At 29.3% G+C, this 26,748-nt stretch overlaps 1 protein-coding gene across 1 annotated transcript in view; it reads left to right on the plus strand.

Moving 5' to 3' along the window:
• Positions 1-6,775: 6,775 nt before the first annotated feature.
• Nepl16 (Neprilysin-like 16) overlaps positions 6,776-26,748 on the plus strand; it is a 290,999-nt gene continuing 271,026 nt past the window's right edge. Inside the window, exon 1 of the mRNA XM_075365303.1 lies at positions 6,776-6,827. The gene's annotated coding sequence lies outside the window, so the exon portion shown is untranslated. The remainder of the gene's footprint in view (positions 6,828-26,748) is intronic.

Genomic DNA, 26,748 nt, shown 5'->3' on the forward strand with positions numbered 1-26,748 from the left:
TCTTATTAATTGCATTTAAAAAATACAAAGTTTTGTGTGCTTTCATAAAAGTTAATTTTAATTTTTCCATAAAAATCAATTTATTCATATTTGTGTCCCTTTTTTTAAATTTTTCAGAAATGTAAAAAAATATATATAAAAATACAGTCCTTAATAATATACATATGTTTTAAATATTCACCAATTCTTCACATATTATATGATAATAATTATAATATGTGCTTGTGTGAATTAAATAATGTAAATAGGCCTCATAAAAGCACTACCAACTAAGGACCAGTGACGGTGCAAGTTACCTTATCATAATGTGTAGGTACTTATATATATATATTATATATAATATAAATATATAAATATTATAGTGAGTAAATATTTATTGTATTATAGTACAATCATAATGATTGTTATTGATAAAATTATAAATTATAATAAAGTTTGAAGTATTCTCTAGTATCTTCATATATAATTTTATTGTTCCTAATTATAATTTTTTTATTGCATGGTAATTAGAGATATTAAAAGAAAATTATTTTGTCGTGTTTCATAATATACTTAATTAATTATAATTTATTCTTAATCTTATTGAAAATCTACAATTTTGTTTAATACAGAAAGTATTGATAATATCTTGGTATATGTTTGTTTACAGCAGTGGCAGATCTGTAGGAATGCACACGGATGCGTACCTTAGGCTCAGGATATTAAAAAGACAGAAAAATGGAATTTTATTGAGAAGAATGATGAAATCATTCACAGCTCTTACCTTGCTTATTTAAAGTAATACATGTTCAGTAAATAGTGTTTTCATTAAAAAAATTTAATAGGACCCAAATACAGTAAACCTTTTATTACAAATTTTAATGCATTTGAACTTTTTAAAATTAAAAGGTATGTATTATTAAAAAAAAAAAAATTGCTTAGAAAAACTAATTACTAAAGCTTTTAAAAAAAAATATTTTCTGTAGACTCTACATCAATTAGGGCAAATAGTGGTCAGGTACATGGCATGTCAGTTAATGAAAACTTTGTTTATAAATGATCAAGTCAAAAAATACTTCTGTTAGAAATATAGTCTACATTTATACTAATATTTTAGGTGTGAATTATTGATAAACGAGATAAATAAATAATGATGGTCAGTTTATTGTTACAATGTAAGTTACAGTTGTTATGAAGTAAGTCAAATGTAGGTAGGCCTTATAAATAGCATTCTTTAGTAAGGTTATGAAATAAATATAAACCATTAGTGATTTATTTATATGTGAGACTTTTCATCAAATTGAATTTTCAGTCTAGTTAAAGGCATTCTTTCAAATTGTTTAAGTGCTATTCCAAAATATGCTTCTTCCTATTCCTTGTCGAAAATAAACTGGTTACCATAACAGTACAGTACATTCTGAGTATCCATTGGTAATCTGTAATTTTGTTATGTACTGCACATCATCCACTCTGTTAAGTACTGGTAAAGCAGTGTTTGACAAAAAAAAAATGGAAGCTGCTATGATGTTCACGCCAAATGTGTATTAGTTTTGTTCAACTAGAACACAATGCTATCATGATCCACCAACGATTATGTTATATTCTTTGGATATGAGTGACACCACTGTAAGTGCTCACTGATAGAAGAAGGTTGCACAGTTATGCACAATGAAGAGGGAGTTGGTGATGCTTAATAATTGTACAGTTGTGTTTGATAAACATGTTTTATAATTTCTGAGTTTTCAAATGAAATTAAATAATATTTGTAGGTAGCAACTATGTCGACAAGTAATGCAATTAGGTAGGTGACTTACGCATAAAAACCTTTTTCATGCATTAATCAGAAGTCAATTTTAGAATAGACCTCATATGAGCTGTAACCATTATCACAAATTGTTGAGCTCATTCGCTTCAAGTTATTCTGAAAGATTAACTTAGTATAAGCTTGGTGATAAATAGCAATAGTATGAATATAATGTTAAGATAGTTTTGTTTATAATTTTTTCCAGAGAAAAATTTGTTCTTTTATTAGAATGAAAGAACAATGTAGTCTAAATGTTCCATTTAAAATTAGAAAAGAACAAAAAAAAATTTAATTAAAAATGTTTTCTTTACATTCTTCTTGATAGAATGCATTTCCAGCAAAAAAATTGCAATGAGATATTTTAGCAGTAAGTGAGTGAGGTGCAGAGAATCTTTTAAGGAAAACTTTAGACTATGTACCCATTATTCTGCTTAAAATAAAAACAACCTATGAAGTTTATTAGCAAGAAAGGTGCTAAAATAAAAAAAAAATGACTGTAGATAAACTTTATAATTGATCATTAGTAAATTACATTAATTTACTTACTGAAAGGGTAAATTAAATTAAGTAAAAGAATAGAAATAAGAAATAATAAATGGTTGCTGAAGGTCTCTCTAATTATCTTTTGTAAGCATTTAGAATGAAGTGTTTTCTGCATGACTTAAGGGCCTTTTATGTGGCTTTTTTCAGAGGCGACATCAATAATTGTCCATTATTATCAGATGAATACAGATTCATCTGTATTCGTGTCTGATACAGACACGTCAAAATAACGGTATAACTAAGTCATATAGACACAAATCTAGGAATACACTACGCTCACGTTACAGTAAATTAAAAAAAAATTGCATTATATTAATTTTAAATAATGTTAAAGTAAAGTAACAGAAATACAAAAATTGAACACAAGAACAAAAGAGTCATCATATGAAAAGATCAAGGGTTTTACTAGAACTGAGAAGACGTAACATTATACAAATGTTTGATTACATGACTATTATATGACTAATTATATGGTGATAATATTTGAGTAATGATTATATTGTATATAGATATGGATGACTAGTGAATTGGCACTGATTGAGTCACATGGGATGTGACTCAGCAGAATCATGATGAACTCACTCACGCACATTCAGCGTTTGTTTATTTTTCACTCTATAAGCTAATGAATATAGTATAGACACAGCAGTTGGCGAGGGTCAAACTTTCTGTTCACATATTGTAATAGTATGATAAATAGTAACTGCGTTTTTACTATAAGTTTACTTTATTTAGAGGTTGGTAACTTATCTGGGATGTCTTTGGAATTGAGGATCTTGAAAATGAGAGTGTCATTGGTCACTGTTGGTATTTATTAGTGGTTAATAACTTTTATCAGTTAATGCTTTATAAGATTTATTTTTTTTCAAAAAAGGTGTAATTTTTAAGGCTGGATTCTATAAAGTGTGAATAACTATTGGGGCTTCATGAACACAAAATAATATTTTAAAACTTACTCAAATCTGTGTTTAGTGTTATCTATTAGATTGAAGTGAAGAGTTTGATCTTGAAGATTAATTCTTCTAACTTATCACAACTACCATTTCTATTAAAACTGACCCCTGATGCCAGTGAATTTTTTGTACTATGATGTTTTTTATGTTATAATAATTATGTGGAGGTAGTTTTTTGTCTGGAAATTATAAAAAAAAATGATGTCATTACAATATATTCAAAAGTGACATACTATGTTTAGTGGTTTGCTACATGCTGTCATCAAATATGCTACAGAGTATAATAAGTCGCTTAATTTATTATTTACATCATTAGTTCATTTTTCTTGATTAATCTTTTGACTGATAATTTATAAAAAAATAATAATTATAGTTAATATTTCTGGTTTAAAGATTACTGCACCAATTACCAGAGATGTTTTAGTAAATATTTATTTTATAAGTAAACTTTTACTCAGATGTTTAGGTGAAATACTCATGAAAAACAGAGTAGAAATTATATGAAGAAAATTTAATTATTTTATAAAGAATGAAAATAATTTAACAAATGTGTTAACGGATAATAAAAACAAAACTATACAAAAATTAATTAATTCTCATGACCGCAGACTTCGGATAACAGAAACGATAATAAAATATTTTTACAAAAAACAGAGTTATGTCATAAGGATAAAAAAAATACAAACTGAAAGAAGTTTTATTTTTAAAAATTGAAAGATCAGATTAAATTGAAATCATAATCACTTATAAGGTAATCTATTTCTCGTTCAGCTATAACTGAAGAAAAAATTGTATTAAACTATTAAAATTGATTCTTGATCATTTTCTGATTACTACAGTCAACATAACTGTGTATATAGGATTTAAAAAGAAACTATTTCCCATCTTCTCCAATAATGTTTAAAATATCCTGTAATAATATTTTTATATCTGTATTTACTTCCTTGTATGACGTAAAGAAAGTATTGTTACTACAAAAAAATTTTGGTTTTCAGATTTCAACAGAAATATCCATTTTGATCATCTCTGAATATAGAAGTCACTGCTATCATCAAAAGCTTTCTTTTATATGCTCTGGGTTCCCATTTGGTACCCATTGGTCTATTCAGAGCGTTAACGATTTGCTCTGCTTTACTGCATACTTTATTGAGGTGCCAGTTATATAGCCCATTTTGATCGAACCATACTCCAAGATATTTCACAAAGGGCATTGTTTCTAGTCGAACCCCATCGACTGTAACTTGAATACTTCTAATCTTATGTCGGCCTGCCACTACCACGAGTTGCGATTTTTTGGAGTGAGTCATAGCCCACTTGTTGCCAACCACATGCTTATCTGTCTTATGGCCCTATTCACTTTTTCCTCCACTACATCTTTTGTGGGCCCATCAATGAGCTTGCCAAATCGTCAACGTATGCAATGAGGGCAACCCCGTCAAAAACCAGAAGACAATGCTCTGGGTCATATGTAATGTTATAATGATTTTCATGATTTAAAATTGGTTTTCAGATGATTGAAGATGGCCTTCGACCAAGAAGGCCTTTGACTTCAACTGATGACATCCGCATTCAGAAAATCAATGATCTGGTGTGTGCAAATCCCCAAATGACATCAGAGAACTTGGAGAAGAGGTTAGCATCACAATTAGATCATGCCGTGACGTTGACTGAAAAATTGAACATGCATCTAATCGCAGCAAAGTTTGTTGTTCCTCATTTGTTGACCAAACTGTAGAAAGAAGAGTGGACGTTTGTTAACAACTTTTTAAACAGAGCCAATAATGATGAAACATTTATGCAAAGGATCATAACGGGATGAGAAAGCTGGGTTTATCACGATGAAATTGAGACAAAAGTTCAATCATCAAAAAATTGTACATTACAAAAATCGCTACTAACACCAGAAATCCTTGCACTCAAATAACAATAACACAAAAACTAAACGAGATATCAACAATCCAAGAACATTTGGTTACTGAGGATCTCCATGCTGTGTAATTAAAAAGGTCTGTTATTTTCTGAACTGACCTCATATATTGCCTTTATGTATAATAAAGGGTATTAACTCTTTGAAAACAAGTAACAAACTAACTTAAGAATAAACAATAGCTAAAAGATAAAATAAAGGTGAGTAAATATTAATTGTTTAGAGAATAAATGAAAATATATTGAATAAAACTATTTAAAAAATATAGATACATGGTTAGTAAATTTAATTCTTGCTTTGATTTATGTTATATATTTACTGTTTAAGGTAAATACTGCTTTATTGTTTGAATCAGTTTGACGCCTTGATGATAGTTGAATAACTGTTTAACTTTTCCAGATAATTGATTTTTAAAATGTCCAGTTTATATTAGACCATTAAGTAGAAATTAATTATCAAATTTAAAATACAAGCTTGTGAATATTCTTTATATTGCAGATTACAGGAAGATTTTTCTGTCCCAGGAGATACCTGAACTATAATTTTGGAAATTTAGTATTCGTTCACATGTTGTTTATCACTGAAAACAAATTATCTATCCATATTATTACCTTGGATATTTTTCACTCTTATATTATTATTATTATTACTATTTTTTTTTTGCCGGAACATGTTTTACCTTTTATTTTTTCAGCCATAGTTTGCGTGTTTTAGGTGTGATACAATTTCATTCTCAGATCTCTATCCTCAGGGAATCCCAGTTAGATTACTTGTCGTTAACGTACCAGAATTTCAATAATAACTTATGGTCAACAGAAATGTTTAATCCATTTCTAACTGTTTACTTTTTTCATTGTTCTTAGTATATTTTTTGGTTGTTGACCTAGTTCTACAAAATCGTTTATTTGTGTTAATTATCATTTGCCTTAGCTTTATTTTATGAAATACTCCTAATTTTTGCCTTATTACAAAATATTTTGAATTAAAAACTTCAATGAACCATTTTTTTCCAGATCAGAACACTTTTAATTTGTAGTATCCTATGATTAAGTGGAAAGGTTTTCTACAAACTCTTATATTAAACAAACTTGGAATACAAATTTTAAAGTTATGTGTAAATTTAGATGATTATTTAAATGTTTTATTTTTGTACTCTTTTTTCTTAATTTAAAAAAAAAAATTACTAATCAAGTATCTTTAATTAAATTCCTTTAAATAAACTTTAAGGGAAAACTGAATGAAATTTAATGTCAATGCAACTTTTAATTAGAGAAATTCTTATTTTATAATTGGATAGATTTTTGTAAAATTACTGTAGAAAAAGTATTTTACCATATAAATTTTAATTTTTGTTTTAGTATTCCTGTATGTCTTTTTTAATTACTAAAAACAAATAAAAAAATTTCTTTTGTTTAGAACAATAATTCAATTTTAGTACATTAATAGATGTAGTATAGTTACGTTCAAAGTTATAAAAGGGAATTGTGAGCTGAGTTTTGTTTGTTGGTAATTGGGGGAATCAAAGCTCCAATAAACACATCCTGAACTTTCAATTAGTTTTCAGTGAACTCTAATTCAGTTTAGTACTCTGCATTTCATGGCTTCATGACTTCATATAAATGTATGTAAAATGTATATTTAGTTTCAATTTGATCGTAATTGTAGTTATTTTTGTTACATTTATACTTAGGTCAAAACATCTAATTTTATACACTTGACACTTATAGAATATTATAACACTCTGCATATGTTCACAAAATATTAAAATTTCAAATAACTGCAATTTTAAAATTTTGGTAAAATATTATGTAAATATATCATTTTATTTTTTAATTAAAAAAGATTGAATAAAAAATACTGATGTCACCAACCGTTTGTTGCATTAAAATTTGCCCAAATGTACTAAATTTTGTAGTAAGTTATAGTCTAAAAAAAAATTAATTTAGCAGATTTGAATTTAGAGTTGTTGATATCAGTCAAATTGTTTTTTTTTTTGCTAATACTGAAAATTCCACAAAATAAAAAATTATTATTTTTAAAGATGATTTAATATATATAACAGATATATTTTACTTGAAAAATATTTGAAATATCTTTCTTTCTGATTGATAGGTTGTCAACAAAGACACTAAAACATCATTTAAATGTTAGAAAAATGGAATAAAAATCTTCCCTTATTTATCAAATTAAGAATATTAAAAATGTCAATTTGTATCAAGAAATCTTTTATTTTTTTTGTTATGAAAGAGCAGGGCATCAACAGCTACGGTCATACCTCAGTGAAAATTGGTAGCATATGAAAACATACCATGCCTGATCAGGATTCAAACCTGGGACCTCCGCATGAAATGCTGAGACACTATTCTACTCGGTCATGGAGGTCGGCAAGAAATCTTTTATTGTTGAAGTTGTTGATGTGATTTAAAACCAAGCAATTTCTTTTTATTTTATTGAATTTCAAAGAGGTATTTTTTATTCAGAAGTAAATAAGTATAATGACATACACTTAAAAACAATAAGGTTTTTTCTTTTTATTGAAAAATTGTCATAATAAAGTTAAAATGGATCGTCTATTTTTTTAATTGAAATTTGATATTTTGGCAAATTTACTTACACATAATGATTATTGAATTGTACTTTTCTGAAAGGAAATTTTTTGCATATTTTTTTAAAGTTACAAATTAATAAATAAAATCTCTTTGAAACTTACTTAGAAATTTTGAGAATAATATGAACATTTTATCCTGGAAAATATGACATGTTATTTCATTAAAAAACATTATGGATTTTTATATCATCTTGAACATTTAGGAAATAAAATTTTGATTTATAAAAGATACAAATCTGTACTTGACTGTACATTAACTTGACACAGGTAAAGTCACCGTTCAAAGAAGTAAAGATAGAAGTGTTAATAATGCAAACCCCATTTTATTAAGTCATACATATCCTGAGTGTATGAACCAGTACTAAATAAGTGATAGTCATATACTATCAGAACCTTTTCCTTGTATAGATTCTGTACTAATTTAGTTGTGTTACATTACACAGTCATCTAGTCAGAATGTAGCATTAACTGGAAACCATAAAAAAGTGGTGACCAGCAAAATTATTTAGATACTAGAAGCCCGAAGATATTACTAGTTTCTGTTACCTTTTTGTATTTTTAAGTTAGACAAACATTTGACTGTAGTAATCCATTACAAAATGATTCCTGTACAGCACTATAGTTAAGTGACTTGGCTACTATTTTACATTAGAAAGGTAACAGTAATTGTTACTTATCAGCTGATAGCACTATAAAGCTTTTAAAACTATAGTAAATACTACCCCAGTTTCATGTTAGACGTTTTTTGTAAAATTATGTATATTTAGTTTTTATTTAGGCAAATCTAGATTTATTTTATAAATTAGAGCTAATGAATGTTTTAGATAGGTCACACACTATTACAGTCATCGTGGAAAACTTGAGAGAATTTTTTTTAGGACTAATAATAATAACATAAAAAATATGTAGCAGATATATAGCAGAATATAAAAAAAAAACATAAAAAAAAATTATACATTAAATTTTAGGTGTATTAATCTTAGGTGCAAGAGACGCATATTCACAATCTTATGGAATAATAGAATTATTTGTATTGAATTTTATTAATTATCTGTGGCTAACTATCAGTTATATAAGTAACTATCAGAGTTACTTTTAAATTTTTCATTGTTTAAGGTAAATAATTAATTTTAGATTTTCATATCCTGTTTAATAGAAGAGTTACTAGCTATTATTTTTACTAACATAGTTGTAATTTGGTTGTATGAAGAAATTCCTTTTCCTTTAATAAATTGTGGTACAATAGATGTGAAATAATAAGATTTTGAAAAATTAAATTTAGAAGTAAGAAAACTGAAGTAAATGGTATTATCGAACCAGATTTTTCTACAATATCTGATATATCTCAGGTTAGGAAAATAACAAAAACAAATATGATGTGAAGTAATGATGAACAGTAAATAGTTAAAATCATATATGATTGATCAGTTTTCATTTAGCATTGAAAATTAGGTTTATGAAGTTTATCTTCAGTAGAATTACTGCACGCTGTAGGGTTTTAGTAATCAGTGACTACAACAGTTAATAAGATTTAAGGTATCAAAAATTTTAGAAAAGTAAATTTGTTAAAAAAAATTTATTTAAATATCTATTATTGAATTGGGTCACATAACATCTGTAATTTTGCAGTTAGACATATATAACTGTATATATATATATATATATATTTTACTATTGTTATATGTTTGACATTAAAGTTAACTCTTTGCTGGCAATCACATGGCTTGTGACTGAATAGATATATAGTTACCAAAAATTTAATGCATGAAAATGAAAACCTACTTCATACATTAACAGAGGTGAAGAATATATTGTCCTATCACTCAGTAAAGAAGATATTAAACTGTCATCAAAATAACCTGTAAAATTAATAATTTAATTAATTACACAATTGCAATAGACTTATTACTTTATTGGTTTAATCTAATTACCATATATAATTAATGTAAACTGGATAATGTACAAGGTGAATATCATTTATGATATTGAAATATACTAAATCCCTTTCCCAAGAGTCAAATCTGAGACCAGTTGAATAAGGGGACTGCATGCAAGAATTTCTCCAAATTGGTGATTTAAACATTTAATATATTTGTTTTTGAAAATTGGATTAATATCCAACATTTAGAACTAAATGAAGAGATTTTTTTAAAACTTAAACATTGTTAAAGTAATTCAGATAATTTAATAACATAATATTAGATCATCTATTTCACAAATTTTACATATAATTTTGTATGTATGAAGGTGAATCAAATTCAAATGGTAATTTTAACTATTCTATGCAGCAAGCAGTTCCGAGCTAGATGGCAGAATGGGGGGTTAATGTTTGGTATGTTAGAAAGGGGGAATCTGCTTGGTTAGCTCCTTTGCTCTGTTCTGTCATCAGTACAGCCATGAGTGAGCAAGAGGTTCCATTGTCTGTTGTGCAACGTGTAATCATAAAGTCTTTAACTAATGAAGGTGTTAAATCCGCGGAAATTTTAACTCGTTTAAAGGTATAGTTTGGGGATCTTACTTTGTCCCAGAACCGAGTGTATACATGGGCCACATAATTTAAGGGTGGGCAAGAAAGTGTAGAAAACGAAAGTTATGATCTAAGCTCAAGATCAAGTCTCACGGCTGACAACATCCGTGCCGTTCAAGAGCTTATTAAAGGTGATTGCCAGTTCACTATTGAAGAAATCACGTCAGCTATGGTAGTGCTCAATCCATTATCACTGGTCATGTTAGCTTTAGAAAAATTAGTGTTCAGTGGGTTCCAAGGTTGTTCATCGAAAATCAAAAAGAGGTGAGGTTATAGATCTGTGAGAGAGACTTTTGAATCGATTTTGCCAAGAAGGGCGATGGTTTTTTGAGTTCATCGTCACATGTGATGAGACACAGGATTATTACACTCTGGAGTCAAAAATGGTGAGTAAGGAGTGGCGAAGGAAGTATAAAGGCCAAAACCCATCTGTCAGCCTGAAAAGTTCTTACTACAATGTTTTTTTTTACTCAAGGGGAGTTTTACTCATTGATTTTCTCCACAGTTAACAAATGGTGAATGTGGCTTACTATTGCCAGCTGCTACAGTCAACAAAAGCCACATACTGAAACAAAAGATGGGGTATGCCCATCAGATATGTCATTCTTTTCCATAACAAAGCCAGGACACACACTACAATTTTGACAAGGGTAAAATTGGAAAAGATGCACTGGGAAACCCTTGACCACCCTCCCTAAAGTCCAGATTTGTACCTCTGTGACTATTTTTTATTTGCACCCTTGAAAGAATTGCTTGGAGAGGAATGATTTGAAATCAACGAAGACATCGAGGAGTACATGTGCTAATGGTTGACGACTCGTCCTCAAAACCTTTTATAAACAAGTAATATTCAAGCTTTCAAATTGTTGGCAAAAGCATGTTGATTGTGCAGAAGACTATATAGAGAAATGATGAAGGTAAGAATTTTGTATATTATTAATCAATAAATTTATTAAAAAAATTATTATTTATATTTCATTCACCTTCATGAATATATATATATATATATATTGTAGGCGGTGAAAAATTAATACTCAGATACTTGATGATGATCTGTATCCTGATAACATTAATATTTATGTTGAAGCATGTAAAACTATTGTCACCCTTTCATCTGAGTTTTATTATCACATAGAATGTGGTTTCAAGATTTTTTTTGCATTCTTAAGGAATTAATTGTTTTATGTTCAACATCTATAAATCATTTTAAGTTACTATTCACAAAATTATTATTTTGTCAAAAAATTGATATCTTGACCAAAGACATCAATCTAGTAAAGTCTAGCTTTACTAGATTGATTGATAGGTTGATTTATCGGGTCAAATCAACCTTCCTTACATGTGTAAAAATAATTATATGTATAGCGGGGTAAGTAATCATAAAAATGTAAGAAGACAAAAGTAAACTACAAAACAAAGTTGCCATCAGAAATAATTTCTGGGCGGAAAGCAAATTAGAACAATACAAGGAGACTTCTTGAATCATAGTATTGTATAGCTCCAACATCATAATATTGTGTACATTATTTTACTTTCATCAGTTGTTAAAACTATTGTTTTAAGATGAAAGTGTAAAACCAGAGAGAGAGAGAGAGATATCTAAAATCCAATAATGCCCGTCTTTGAGTAATTTTGATATGTTGAATTTAAATTTTAATATTGTTCACTGATTAAATGACAAAAGTTTTAATTCAAACTATATCAGTATAATGAGAACTACAGTAACGAATGCTTGTTTTAAAAACTATTTAAATACTTTATGTAACTGTATTTTATAAAACTGCTATTATAAAAATTATAATGAAAATAAGTATCTTTTTATAATACCTTTTGTAACAGTTTCATAAACAATAAATAAAGTGTACAAAAGGAAACTTCCAAAACATACTTTGTTCTGCTCATAAAAGTACATGTGTTACTTGTAATATTACCTGTTCCCTTCGCATTTTTCTTATCAACTTATAAGAGTATCCTTGTTTTCTGATTATAAACTTAAAGACATTAAGAAATATTAGAAAGTGTTTCTCAAATATAAATCATTCATAAACAAATATATATTTTTACTTACTTAGTATTACATGTAGTTCAGGAGTTACACTAAAATCAGGGTATTATTTAAAAGATAAGGTATTGTGTAGGTCACATATAAAATCAAATTAGAGATCTTCAAAGTTTGAGATCATCAAATTTAGAGTTTGGATAATTGAAAGTTAAACTATAAAATCTTAAGACTGAAAAAATGGTTTTTGGATGGATTATATTGAAAAATTTGTTAGAAGTTTGGTATAACCTCTAATAATGTATCTTAACGTAGCTGTTACAACAAGTGAATAGATCTGATATAATCAGATTATGAGATTACATTTACTGTGCAACATATTTTTTGACAATCATATAATATCTTAAATTTTAAATGTTATTTATGTAAGGTTGTTTTGAACTGTAATATTATTATTATTAGTTAATCCTTGACTCATGCTTATCAATCCTATGGCTTATCAGTACGTAGTCAATGGATGGTTTGTAAATGTTTAGTTAATCATCAAATACTTTATTAACAAGCAGCCATATTATTTCAAAGAGAAAAGTACTAATCTATTACTTTACACCTATAATACCTTTCCAGTGTTGTTCAGATGTATTATAACTTCTGATTTTAATGCTGGTGAGGATTAAATCAATTATTAGATTGATAATGTATGAGTTAGTTAAAATACCAAAAGTAGATAATCATCTACTGTTTATTGGAGCAAATTACGAAGACGTATAATATAAATTTTACTATTAAAAATGTTATTTCATTTTTTAATTTTTATATAATTGAAATAATTGTAATATACTATTAATTTGTATGATGAAAAAATGTATTTATTGCTAATGTATTATGACATTGACCAGTTTGTTGAAAATCTGAGAACATATAAAAATATTCATACTAATATATCATAAGAGTAACAATTTCATTCATGTGAAACTATTTTCAGGTATACATTGTATTTTTACAAGCTGGATTAAATGATTTTAATACATGTTAACAAAAGAAAAGCTAGTCTTAGATAACCAGGTTTATCAGTGTTGCAAAACAGATAATTGATAGTATTCACTAAAAAAAATTACTGATAATTAAATTTAAGAACAGACCATTATCATTTTATTATTATTTTTTTATTTCATTTTCTTCAATACAGTTATTCAAAATTAAAAAAAGCTATTTCAGCAAGCGGTAAAGATAGGAGTTTTTCTACTACACTTTGTGTTTTAAGAACATACATGTTTTCATTATTTCAATTAATAACATTACTAGTTATTTCAATTAATAAGATTATCAAGGAAAAATAATCTAAATTAGAACTTCTATTAATCTCAGACGTCTATCAGAATACAATACTGTCAATTCAAAATACTCCACACAAAACCACATCTATAAAAATAAGAAACAGATCTGAATTTACAAGAAGCGATTGTACTAGCTTCTTACTCTATTTAATATAGTGTAAAACTCAATGTTATTCTGGACGTTTTTGGAAGATTCACTCATTAAAGATGATTTTTCAAGACATGTTTTACTTCCTTGTACGAAGTGAAATAAGTATTGTGATCGCGAAAAATTTCGGTTTTCAGATTTCAACGAAAATATCCATTTTGACCATCCCCGAATCCATTCGCTAATATAATACAAAATTACGATGGAACTAAACCTGAACAAAAATTAACCGATATACTCAGAAAAATCGCGTGGCCTGCGTTACGCCAAAACCAGCTTAAGCCTGGCGAGCTACCACAACAATCCTTGGACAACGGTCCTTGTAGATTTTGATGACAGTACGATTAGAGGTAATGCTGTCGGCATCAGGTTGAACCCACTATTGTCGAATTTGATGCTTTAGGGAACAGGGCAAAGTGGAACAGCGTTTGCTGCTACTAATATTGTGCTGGGCTGTGTCAGTGCATAAACTACAAGGAACTTTCCTAGATAGAGCTGTCGTAGATCTGAGCACTCACATCTTTGCCAGGGACTAGGCCTACGTAGCACTTAGTCGCGTGAGGCAACTAGAGAGTTGTTTGGATACAAAAGCCATTAGTTGTTTGGATAGTTGCTGTTGGATCCGCGCGATAAAAAGTCTCGAGAACTCAATCTCTTGAGAAATCTGTAAGTTTAGCTATGGCTCAGTACGTCGAATGCGTTATATCAGTAAGTTTTCAATCGTAAATTTTTCTCGATGGTCACTAAAAAGTATTAAATAATAAAAAGAATTGTAAAAATTAAAAAAACCACTGCCATAAAATAAAAAAATAAAAAAATTTAACTAAAAAAACAACAATGAATCGAACTAAGAAAAGAAAACAAGGTATGAAAATAAAAGACTAAACATCATGCAATATTTAATTAAATAAAATAATGTGTGGCTAATCAACTTTCAGACAACTTTAATTTGTTTGAATATATTTTTCATGTTGCAAAAATAGCAGACATTTAAGGTTGCCTAATGTTCTCATCAGGTCTTCTTATATCGATAAGAAAATTTTGTTCAACGAAAATATTTAAATGCAGTTGGGGGACTGTGAATAGTAATATTTATGATTGCAATATGGTATTCATTTTTCCCCACTAATTTTTAGGTAGATTTCATAACAAAGATACCTTTTGTAATGAGTACCATGATTCAGAAAATTTCGACATATCTTCGCGTTTCACACCCCCTAGACTCCAAAACCAACGTCAGTTCAAAAGTTTATGTATATATATATACACACACGTATTTATTTCACTTTCTTGTGGACACGATAACTGCCGTAATATTGCGCCAATCAATTTCAAATTTATACATAAAATATAACGACCGAAAATCTCGGTTGAGTTTGTTAACGGGCAAAATCGGATGGAATGGGCATAGGGGTGGAAATGAGTGAGCTTTTTGAAAAAACAAAATATTGCTATTAAGTAAAATATCGAATTCGGTTAAAGTTCATACTATTCTTTGGATAAGGTCCTAAAACTTATTTAAATAAAGTTTTTTGATGTCCCAGGGGGTGGAAAAATGGGGTTTTTAAGATAAAAAAAAATCATACCTCTCTTAATAGGCATAGTATCGAATCAGTTTAAAGTGGTCGTTAGTCCTCTAAACATTACCTAAAACTTTTATCTGAAACAATTTTTGATGTGACCAACCCTTACGGCAAGGGATGTCCAAAATATTGCTGGAATTGTAAGAAGATGGAACTTTTATGCTAAACATGTGAAACTTTTTTCTCAATCAGCCATTGTCGTATTGAGTAAATTTGAAGTTTCTCTTAACTTTAAGGTGGAAATATTTTTTATCCTCTACTTAGCACCGGTGAAATCTACCTCCGCGTTCCGGCGTGCCGAAAGGGATTTTTTAATATCTGACATTAAAAATTTTGTTTTATTGTTATAATGTTTTATATGTTACCAACATATCTTTTCAGAGCTGACCATCTTAATCGGATTTAAATCGGGATGGTAAAGTGGAAGTCGCCGAACATGATGCTCGAATTTATTTTAATAGATCATCAAAATGGTACTTCATTTTTGAATTTCTATACAGTTGTGGTTTTAACATTGCTTTATTAAACGGAATATTGTTCTTTTCTAACCAATTAATTAATCATGGTACTATTCGTATCATTTGAATTCGGAGGATTCACAAGAAGTGAATTGTGGTGTAGCACATTATTGGTAACAACCACGGACTGGGCGGGAGACCAGGAATTAATTTTTCTGATACCCACTTCATAAAATTGTTGTTATTGACGCTGCCGTAATAGTCACCGCTTTTTGAACTCATTTTCCAAGTTTACATCGCGTTCGGAATGAACCCCATTTCTCCTTCACCGTGGATTATAATTAACCGATCACCTTTAATATTTGGCACTTTTACTTCTGCATCACGGGCAACCGACCACGATTTTGTCATCGAATGGGACGTTAAAATATGCTATTTGCCCAAATAAACAATCGAAGAATTTTCTTTTCTGCAATCGGCCATTTTTCTTAAATATGCTATCCTCCTACATCAGATGTCTTCTTTTTCAATCAAAAGTTTCCTGATTTGTCAGTTTTACATCACAAAGCCTAACTCGTTCACGAGTTCTAGAACCTTTAAATTGAACACTCTTTTGAAGTTCTTAGCTTAATTTATTTAATGTAGGCAGTACATTATGTTTTGCGTGAAACTCGTTAACTGTCCATCTTACAATGCCTTGAACTGTGTTATCCACTAACTGGTTTTGAATATTGTTTATACTTTTTTGGTGTGCTGAATGAACACAACTGTAATTTAGATTTGAGAAGATCCTGCTTTCCTTTTCCGAGTTTTTGAACTTATGATTTTGAAATCCCATAAGCTGCAGCTGCAGCGGTTCTTTCTTCGCATTTTTGAATGCGTATTAAATGTTTGTCATCTTCTTATGTTTCTAAATTTATAGCTTCTTTCTTCACAAAATCGTGTACATTATTAAATATTTTAAGTGCTTGACAACGGAGAGTCTTGTTATGATGAATCAATGCGTATAATAAATATCTTAAATTTGTTCAGGAATTCCCCTCCGCCTAATATCCATCCACTAACCACCCGCCCATCGCCTACTAACCGCTCATCCACCGCCTACTAATCATCCACAATTTACCCACTAACCGCCCACCATCCATCTACTCAGCGTTCATTATCCACCCACCATACGCCCGCCTTCCATCCACTATCCACCTGCATTCCACCCACCCAAATTAAAAAAATTGTAATAAATCAAATATATAAACAACGTTTGGTCACAGCGCACACAGCTATCAGGTCAATGACGTTTTTACGAAATGTCTTTGGTGAACTAATCATTTCGAGAGGTTTATGGCCTACATGATCGCCCGATCTGACTCCTCCAGTTTACTTTCTGTGGCGGACAGCGAAACAAGCAATGTATCGGAACAGACCACGCACGATTGACGAAATAAAAACCGCAGTTACGGCATACATACGAGACATTCCAGTATATCAGCTGGTTAAAGTGTTTGAAAAATTGAAACGTGTGCAGAGTTACATTGATGTTGGAAGACGTCATTTTCAGCACCCTTTACAAACTATTCCAGTTATTGTAATATCTGTTTCATTAAAATAATGAAATAAAAATACAAAGTAATAACGAAAAACATTATGTCATAGTACTTCTGTAATTCCAGTACACAGCATTTTTCGAACGCCTGTATAATGAAATTTAAAAAAAAAATGGAAATTGTTGTTGACCATCATAACTTACATTTTGTTTTTTATTTTTTTAATTCACTGCGGCTTCGCAGATAAATTATATTTTATAAGTTGTTTACAGAAAGTATAATTTTTCACACAGAATTATTAATTTTTTAACGGATTTAAAAACCTACCATTAAAAATAACCATACAATTTTAAAGAAATATAAAATCAATGTTATATTAAAATATTGACATAAATAAATTAGTTTTTAAACAGTCATTTTAATTATTAAAAAAATAATTGCTGACATTTTTACACACTATTTTTTTCCTTTTTTTGTATTTTCTTTCTTCGGTGATTTATTAGAACCTTTTTAAATTAAATATGGCTTTGGTCATTGGAATTTTATCCTTGTTACACAACTGCCCAAAAAGGAGTGTATGTATTTACGGTATATGTATGTATGTATGTTTCTTTCACCGTAGCAGCTCAACGGCTGAACCGAGTTAGATTTATGATTCCGCGTTGGAATCTTTGACCGAGAGTGTCATAAACTATATACATGTTTAAATAAATTTTTAAAAAAATTTAAAAAGAGTTATACTATATACAAAATTGTCACCATCAAGCTCTTTAATTATTTTATATTAAGCAGAAACGTTTGTCAGCAATGTTTGTTTTGACTGTCGTGTTTTTAAATTTTTAATATTTATCTCTTGTTTTATTTTGTGTTTTTGTTTTTTATATGTTTAATAACTTTTATGTGTGTATAGAATTTAAAGGTTTTTGTCAGCGTTGGTGGATTTGTGTCATTGAGGTGATTAGTAATTGTTGGCTGTTATGGAGTGTTTTACGTGATCATTACCTCTTTGTTTAAAACTGCATCCTGTTTGAACGATGTAGAATATTATGCGATGGAAATAGTTTATTTTATGTATCCCAGGGGTATTTTGTTTGTTAAATGATCATCTACTTTGTGAAATTATTTATTTTGTTTTGTTTATTGTTGTAAAGAATACACTGAACACAAAATTACTAAATGTAACATGTTTTCCTCGAGTTATTTTTTATACATATATGTTAACGTCATGTATTTTTTGTTTTGTTTATCTTTGTTTCTATTTTTATTTATTTCTGTAGTTGTGTGTAATGAGTATGCTGTTATATTGACTCTTGTATATGCACAGAATGAAAATGTAGTTGTATCGTGTTCTAACTATTCATAAAATAACTTTATTCGGTACACTGAGTTGGGAGTAAAGAGAAAAATGTAATCGGTACATTGATTATCAATGCAGAAATTTAATTGATAAGCTTCGTGTTTGATTTTCAGTAAAAAAAATTACCTAACTGTTTTTGATTTTATATTCAAATTTGGTTTTTATAACTATGGATTTAGTTAAACATTTTTAATTTGTTTTCTCTTATAAAGTATGTATATAAGTATTTTCATTCCGGCAGTTTTAAGGATGATTTAGGAGTTAAATCTATCGGATATTCTACTGACATGAATTATGACTTAATAAGTATGTTATAAAAAGTAAATAAGTTAATTTAAGTAAATAATAAATAATTTAACTTAAATAACTTAATAACTATTGTTTATTATTTTTCTTATCGATCATGTTTTGATTAAATTTAATAAAAAGTAAATAAAACATTAAAATTTGTTACGTGAAAAGTTATGTTTTTGTAAGTTCATAAATAGAAAATTAAAAAAAAACTCTTTATGAATAAATAAAGATCTAAGAGTTTTAATTACTAAGCACTGATCATCAGCAGATGCAGGGAAACAAATTTAAAATAAGTAAATAACAAAAGAAATTTATAAGAAAATTTGAAAAATACAGAATAATAAAAAAAGGGCATTTCTACTAGTGTTTTTTAATGTATATAAAAAAAACTGGCTAAGTATTGACTTTACGGGCTATTAATAATAAAAATTAAAAGCGTTGAGAAAAAATAAAAAAAAAATATGCATTTTTTAGAGATGGGAAATATTTTTTTAAGAAAAGCTTTTCTAAAAATATTCAAATAAAGGTTAGGCTTAACAAATTTTCATAAGTAAAATTTTCTTTAAATCCAATCAATAAAGGATAAAATAAGAAAAATAAAATTAAAAAAATATTTTTTCTTTTTAAAATTTTAGATCGGCATCTATAATTTTAAAAAGTTGTAGGCGTATCTTGATAATTCTATATATAAAGTATAAACTTTCAACAAATTTTTGAAAATTATTTAAACCGAAGGAAGAGTGAGCAAAAGAAGTATGATTAAATTTTGATAGGTGAGGGTTGATTTATTTTTAAATCAACCCTCACCTTTTGATTATTATTTATGCATGCATTGTTGGTAACAAATTTGGTTTAATGAAGTTTCCTCTAAAATGCCTCTGAAGAAAATCGAAATTGTTTGCTTTTGCAATATCCTCCACACCCTGAAGGAATTTTGAAAAAAAAAAATATAATCAATGCCACACACACACACACACACACACACACACACACACACACACACATATATATATATATATATATATATATATATATGAGCCAAATTTGAATATAATCGGTTTGGTCAATCATGAGGTATAATGAATGTACGTACATATATAGTTTGTAATGTAATTCAGTATATACGTATAACGTATGTATGTACATACGTACGTACATAATACATACATATGTTGTTTTTGGTCTTGATGAACTATTTGGACCCTAAAACGTAAATTTTTTCGAAAAAACCGACATTCCTTTTTTGACACGACCACCGTACTTTCTTTTCAATGTACCTATTCTGGTAATATTCGCCGGGAAAGTAATATAAAATACAAGACATTGGAATTTCATTCAAGATATGGTGTATTTTTTAAATTAATTTTTGTTTTTTTTTGTGTTGCAAACATAGATTCAAATACTTTTTTGTAGTGTTTCGTTAGTGTTGAATATTTATTAATTAATTGTTCTTAATACTACTCTGTCTTTCAAGTAAGTATTATTTATTATTTTTATTTTATGATTAATTTATCCCAACAAATTTTTATAAATCATTTAAAAACACAATTCTTCTAGATTACCAGGAGTACAATTATGCTGCAATACCTTAAGTTACTATTTAATTCGAAATAAAAACTAGGCCAGCGAAAATATACTTATGTATTAGTGAGAGAGAGTCGACTATACTTTGTAACTAATAAATTAATGTTTTTTGCTAAATTCTATCAAACGAATATGATTAAAATAAACTTTTAAGCTTTTTCCGCCCATAAATATAAATCCTCTAGAGCTATCTTTAGAAAATTAAATGCGTTAACTTATCCTTATGTTAGTATTTCGGACGCGCAGTCTTTACTAAAAAATAGTATCTTATTCTTAAAATAACATTACAAAAATTTTTAAAAACTTGCTTTATACTTTTTAGTCATAGTTTAATCAAATTATTATCGTATACTGCATGAGTTAGTAGGTTAATTTGAATTTCAAAAGACAACATCATATATTGAAATTTGTAATATATTTATAAAATATCAAACAAATTTTCAATCAAAATGTGGTCTTTGCTGCACGGGATTGTGATTGGCGTTGTCTTTGAATTGTCAATTGAGCTGCACGTTCTTTTGTTTATTCGGCAGCTCTTCATTGTGCTTTGTATTGGCTATGTGAATCTAATCTTGCACACTTTGCTTCATTATTCACATCTATCTTCTTTTTGTCCAGATACTTCTGCCCCGCTTTCTCTAACCGCCTTTTTCGCTGTTTCTTTTTTTATGTCAAACGGCTATCGGATTTGTCATCTGCGACCCCAAAAACCCCACATAGCCGTTTTGTAGGTTTTGTAATTTTTTACACTCGCACCCTTAATTTACCCCCGTACGGGGGGATGTTTGCGACAGTAATGGTGGAATATTGTATTGTCAGCTGACCTTAGTAACTGCAAAATTTCATCAATAGGAAATGTCAGGAAGTATGCTAAATTATTACACCTGCACCCTTAATTTACCCTCGTACGGGGGGATGTTTGCAAAAGTAATGGGAATGTAAACAAAAGTAATATTGCATTATCACCCGACCTTAGTAACTGTGTAAAATTTCATCAGCAGGCATTGTCAGGAAGTATGTTAAATTAGGGATGCAAGATTTGAGGACAAACATGAAAAAAAAACATTGAGTTAAAGAAAGTCAAATAAAAATAACAATATCCATTTTACTATACTAGGCAATGGAACCTTGTCGTATAATTCATCACAATACTTCGGCGTACGAGAAAGAGTCTTATTACGGTTCTGTTACCATTTTTAATCAATTTCCCAACCATTAGAAAACATTTCCCGATAATTTACTTAAAATACAATTAAAACATTTTTTTGCGATTGCAATAAAACTCTGTTGACGAATTTAAAAAAGAAAAAAATAATTAAAAAAACAAAAAAACCACCACGATTAATTTGCATCCCGTTCAGTGTTTACGTAAATATGTGCTCAAAATAGTTTTCAATAGCGATTACTGAATTAGGAATTATTTTGTAGTAATTTTTTATATTTAATGTATTTACCTTAACATTACTTCATGAGTTTGTGTTTAAATAATTAATATATATTTTCAACGCGTTTATTTTTTATCGTTTAATTTGCTCTTTTATGTATATAATTTATCCTTAGACTTAAGTGACTTATCTTAGACTATTTTTTGAATAGAATAATGATTTAATTACAGTGTTCATAATTGATTCTTTTTTTTAGAAATACTTAAAATGTGACTTTTATTTTCTACTATTTTTTATACTAATCACTTTTATTCAGTAGTGTGAATAATAATAAGTTTCCTGAGATCAATCACAATTTCATGCGATTAGGGGCGTATCCAGTCTCAATGGGGAGATAGAGAGAAAGAGAAAACTGAATAGAATATGAGACGACTAGAAAAAAAGAAAAAATCTGTTTCCTGGGGACTGATTTATAATTCATGAATCTTCATTGTTTGAATGTGTATTCGTCTGTCAGTCTAGTTAAACTCTACAACCTCCAAATTTACTGAGCCAATTTCTTTGTGGCTTATTTCAATAAATGAGGCCACAAAAATACAAATTATAGTCATTGGACTTATGTCCTATGACTATAAAGTCGCTACGAGTAAGTTTTATATATAAATATTTTAAATCTTTATAGATTTCTCCTTTCTTTATGAAGTTTATATGAGCATAATGTTCACAATAAATCTCAATTGAAAAATATGTGGGAAAAATATTAAAGCCATAATATTTACTATTTTTACTATGGGTCCGTCAAATTCTCTGTAAAATATATTCTTTGTGAGACTTCATTAAATGATACAATTTAATTGCTGATTGATAAAATGAATTAAAATGAAATTACATCGTCCAGTCTTTCGTTGTTTATAGTTAAAAATAACTAAATTAAACTGATAAAAATATAAATTCTTTGTGTTTTTTTTTTATTCTACAGTTTTAATTTTTTTGAACCATTTAAAAAATTTTTTAAATTTGATTCCAATAAATATCTTTGTGCACTAGAACGAATAAACCAAGCCTATGATAGTTTCTGATAACCTTAATTTAAATTATCACACTAACAATAATTTTGAATTTAATATTTAATTTAAATAATTTTTTTTGCCAATTCTTCAGGTTTATGAAAATAAATAGTATCAAATGAACCACGAAATCAGTGGTAAAAAATAGTTTTATTTTAAATGTTTAAAAAATATTTTCGGAGGAACATTTTCTATATTTTCAGTTCACTTTTTTTTGGTATTTTCGTATAAATTCAAGGATTTTTTTATTTACTTCAATTTCTTTTTTGGTGGATTCACTTCATTATATTTTCATAAATATTTCATAAAAAAAGAATATTTAATAAAACAAAAGATACATATATACATGAGCATCATTATCGCGGTTTCGCCCACGCTATATGACTACTTGTGTTTCCCCTCACAGTCAGAGGATGTGTAGCAGGAATCTTCCATCTAGCCAGGGGGTCCAGGTGGCAGAGCGTGTATATATGTATCTTGCTCGTGTAAGATACATATATACACGAACATCATTATCGCGGTTTCGCCCGCGCTATATGACTACTTGTGTTTCCCCTCACGGTCAGAGGATTTGTAGCAGGAATCTTCCATCTAGCCAGGGGGCTCTGCCACCTGGACCCCCTGTATTCCTTGAACTTATAACTGTGAGAATAATTATTTTAAATAGAAATTAAATCCTGTTCAGTTTATAAAAAATAGCAGTGTATTGTAATTTCTTCAGAGCAACAGTTTGGTCAGTAGAGGATCCGAAACTATGAGTGCTCTGAAGAATGCGGGTTTCAGAATAGGTGGCCTTCATCTTAAAATATTAGTTATAGCTGATTACCCTCCTTCGTATGGATGAAAATGTATTTTGTGCGGTTCTTAGCTTTACCCGATAACAGTAGGAGGAACCGACAGTAGGATCGACAGAAGGACAGTAGGAGGATTGACAGCAGGCAGTAGGTCCCGACAGAAGGAGGTGACCGTACTTCGTTTCTCATTTAAAAAGAAAAACATTTTTAAAATTTTTTTTAGTCAAGTAATCGAAGGCAGGTGCAACCATTATTGATTAATTTCAAGTAATCGATGGCTGTAGCGATAGTGTACGATGCGGCGCGTGCGCCAAACATTGTCGTATCCCTTAAAAAATCGAAATCCAAAAAAAAATCGAAAATGGTTCTTAGATATTCATCTGAAGAGTATTTGCAAGCCCAAATCTAGGGAATATCTCGTTGAGTATAATCAGAAATGGGGAAAATTTGTAATCATTTTACAAAACGTTTTTACCTTTCTTTATTCATTTCAAGGTTGAATTTCAAAAATCTAGAAATTGGTTTTTAGATATTCACCTGAATATTACACACACCAAAAATCAATTAATTGATATCTTTTACCGAGAAATTAAAAAAAATAGTTGGGTTTAAAAAAATAATTAAAAATTAATTTTAACCCTTTAAACTCGTAATTTCAAAAACCTAGAAATTGTTCTTAGATTTCACATGAAAATTACACACGTAAAAATGAAGTTGATATCTTCATTTGTTACCGAGAAACAAAAATAAATTGTAAAAAATTTCATTCTTACTCCATTTTAACTCCATTTTAAATTTGGAGTTTCAAAAAATCCTTTCTTAATGTACACTTACACCGTAAGAACATATATATATATATATATATATATATATATATACAGATTTTCATGAATCTGTCTTCTTAAGTTTTTGGTGAGCGTTGAGTATGAATCATTCATGACATGTTGTTTTATATGTAAATATATATAGATATAAAAAATGACATTTACAAAAATGACATAGATATCCTTATGACTGAAAAGCTTCCCATGCCGGGATAACCAGGTAAACTGAAGAGTAGTGGTTTCCTGTTGAATTCTTCACTGAGCCAAATATAAAGTTGCGTATTATAATACAAAGCCTGCTAGAATTGAGGTGATATTCAGCTCAATGAGTGATACCATTATTATTTTCTCCGGAGGGGGTTGACTTATGTGAATAGTGGTATTCTCAAAAAATGCAGCGCGCGCTCTTGTGTTTGTGTAACATATGTATGTATATATGTATACGAGGTGCGACAATAAAGTAATGAGAAAGATTTGTGCAAAAATGGTCCCCAAAAATCTCACACAACAATAGCGAGAAACACGGAAAAATGTGGCAGCCAATCTGTTAGAGCAAACGAAAATCAATCCAGATTTGTTGAGTCGTGTTATCACTGGTGATGAAGGTTGGTTTTTTCAATACGATCCAGAGACAAAACGCCAAAGTTCACAATGGTGCTCAAAGGGATCACCAAGACCAATAAAAGCTCGCATGTCAAAGTCAAAAGTGAAATGCATGCTTGTGTGCTTCTTCGATTCCAAGGGAATTGTTCATAAAGAGTGGGTGTCTCCAGGACAAACAGTTAACCGATATTTCTACAAAGAAATTTTAGAAAGACTTCGTAAACGAGTTCTTCGTGTCCGTGCCAACATTGCTGATAATTGGATTCTGCATCACGATAATGCGCCATCCCATACTGCTCTGTCAGTACAGCAATTTTTAACCTCAAAACAAATTTCGGTACTACCACAGCCACCTTATTCACCAGATATAGCTCCGTGAGACTTTTTTCTATTTCCAAGAGTCAAAATGGCGGTCAAGGGACACCATTTTCAAACGACACAAGATGTCCAAAAAGCTGTGATGAGGGTCTTAGAGGATATTACAGAAGATGAGTTCCAGAAATGTTACCATCAATGGCAGAAGCGCTTGAATAAGTGTGTGCAATCAGAGGGGAACTACTTTAAGGAGACAACACTAAACATGACTAAAACGGTAAGAGCAACATTTTTTTTTTCATATCAGTCTCATTACTTTATTGTCGCACCTCGTATATATATATAGTTTACACTAATATCCCCATCGATGCTTCGTCCGCGCTTATAACCGTATAGAACTTCAAAAATTGGAATAGTTATTAGCAATTATGTGTAGGCTGTTGCTCTCAGAGTTATCGCTGTTCACAACTTACCGGATAAAATGAAATGTTTATATATAGGATGTGTTCCCAAAATAACATTTTTAGTGAAATCAGTAAAATATTGAGGTTGTTCGAAAACTACTTTGCTCCCAGCTCAGCAAAGTCCAAGAGTTTCATTATTTCATTTTTTATGTAAGTAACCATTGCAACGGTCACATATTTTAATCCTGTTATCTATTTGAATAACTTTCAAATTCAGATAGCCAATTTTAGAATGATAATCAAAAGCTGATTTGAGACCTATCGTAATTCTCGAAGGTTGAACTCGGTTTTGCGTCGAGCGTATACGTTGTTCTTCAAGTCTTTGAGAACGCTCTGGTGTATATTGACGTTGTCTGCGAACATAAATCCTACTTCTTGCTATCTGTGACCTCGCCGACCAAGGCGTTACGAAAGTGTTAATACTAAATAAAAAGTAGAATTTATGACAATTATGTCTATGACTTATCCTAATGAAACTTCTTAATTCAGGATACAAAAAATCTACAGTGTTTTAATTTGCTTGCATGAGGACGAGTTCTTGCGAGACGTTGCCAGAGTAGACAGTCATTAAATTTAATAAAACACACATAATATTCTGAAGAAGTCGATATTGACATAGGCAACGATCGATATGCACAATCACATTTGATAAGA

This window comes from Lycorma delicatula, chromosome 5, assembly GCF_047948215.1.
Source record: "Lycorma delicatula isolate Av1 chromosome 5, ASM4794821v1, whole genome shotgun sequence".
NCBI lineage: Eukaryota > Metazoa > Arthropoda > Insecta > Hemiptera > Fulgoridae > Lycorma > Lycorma delicatula.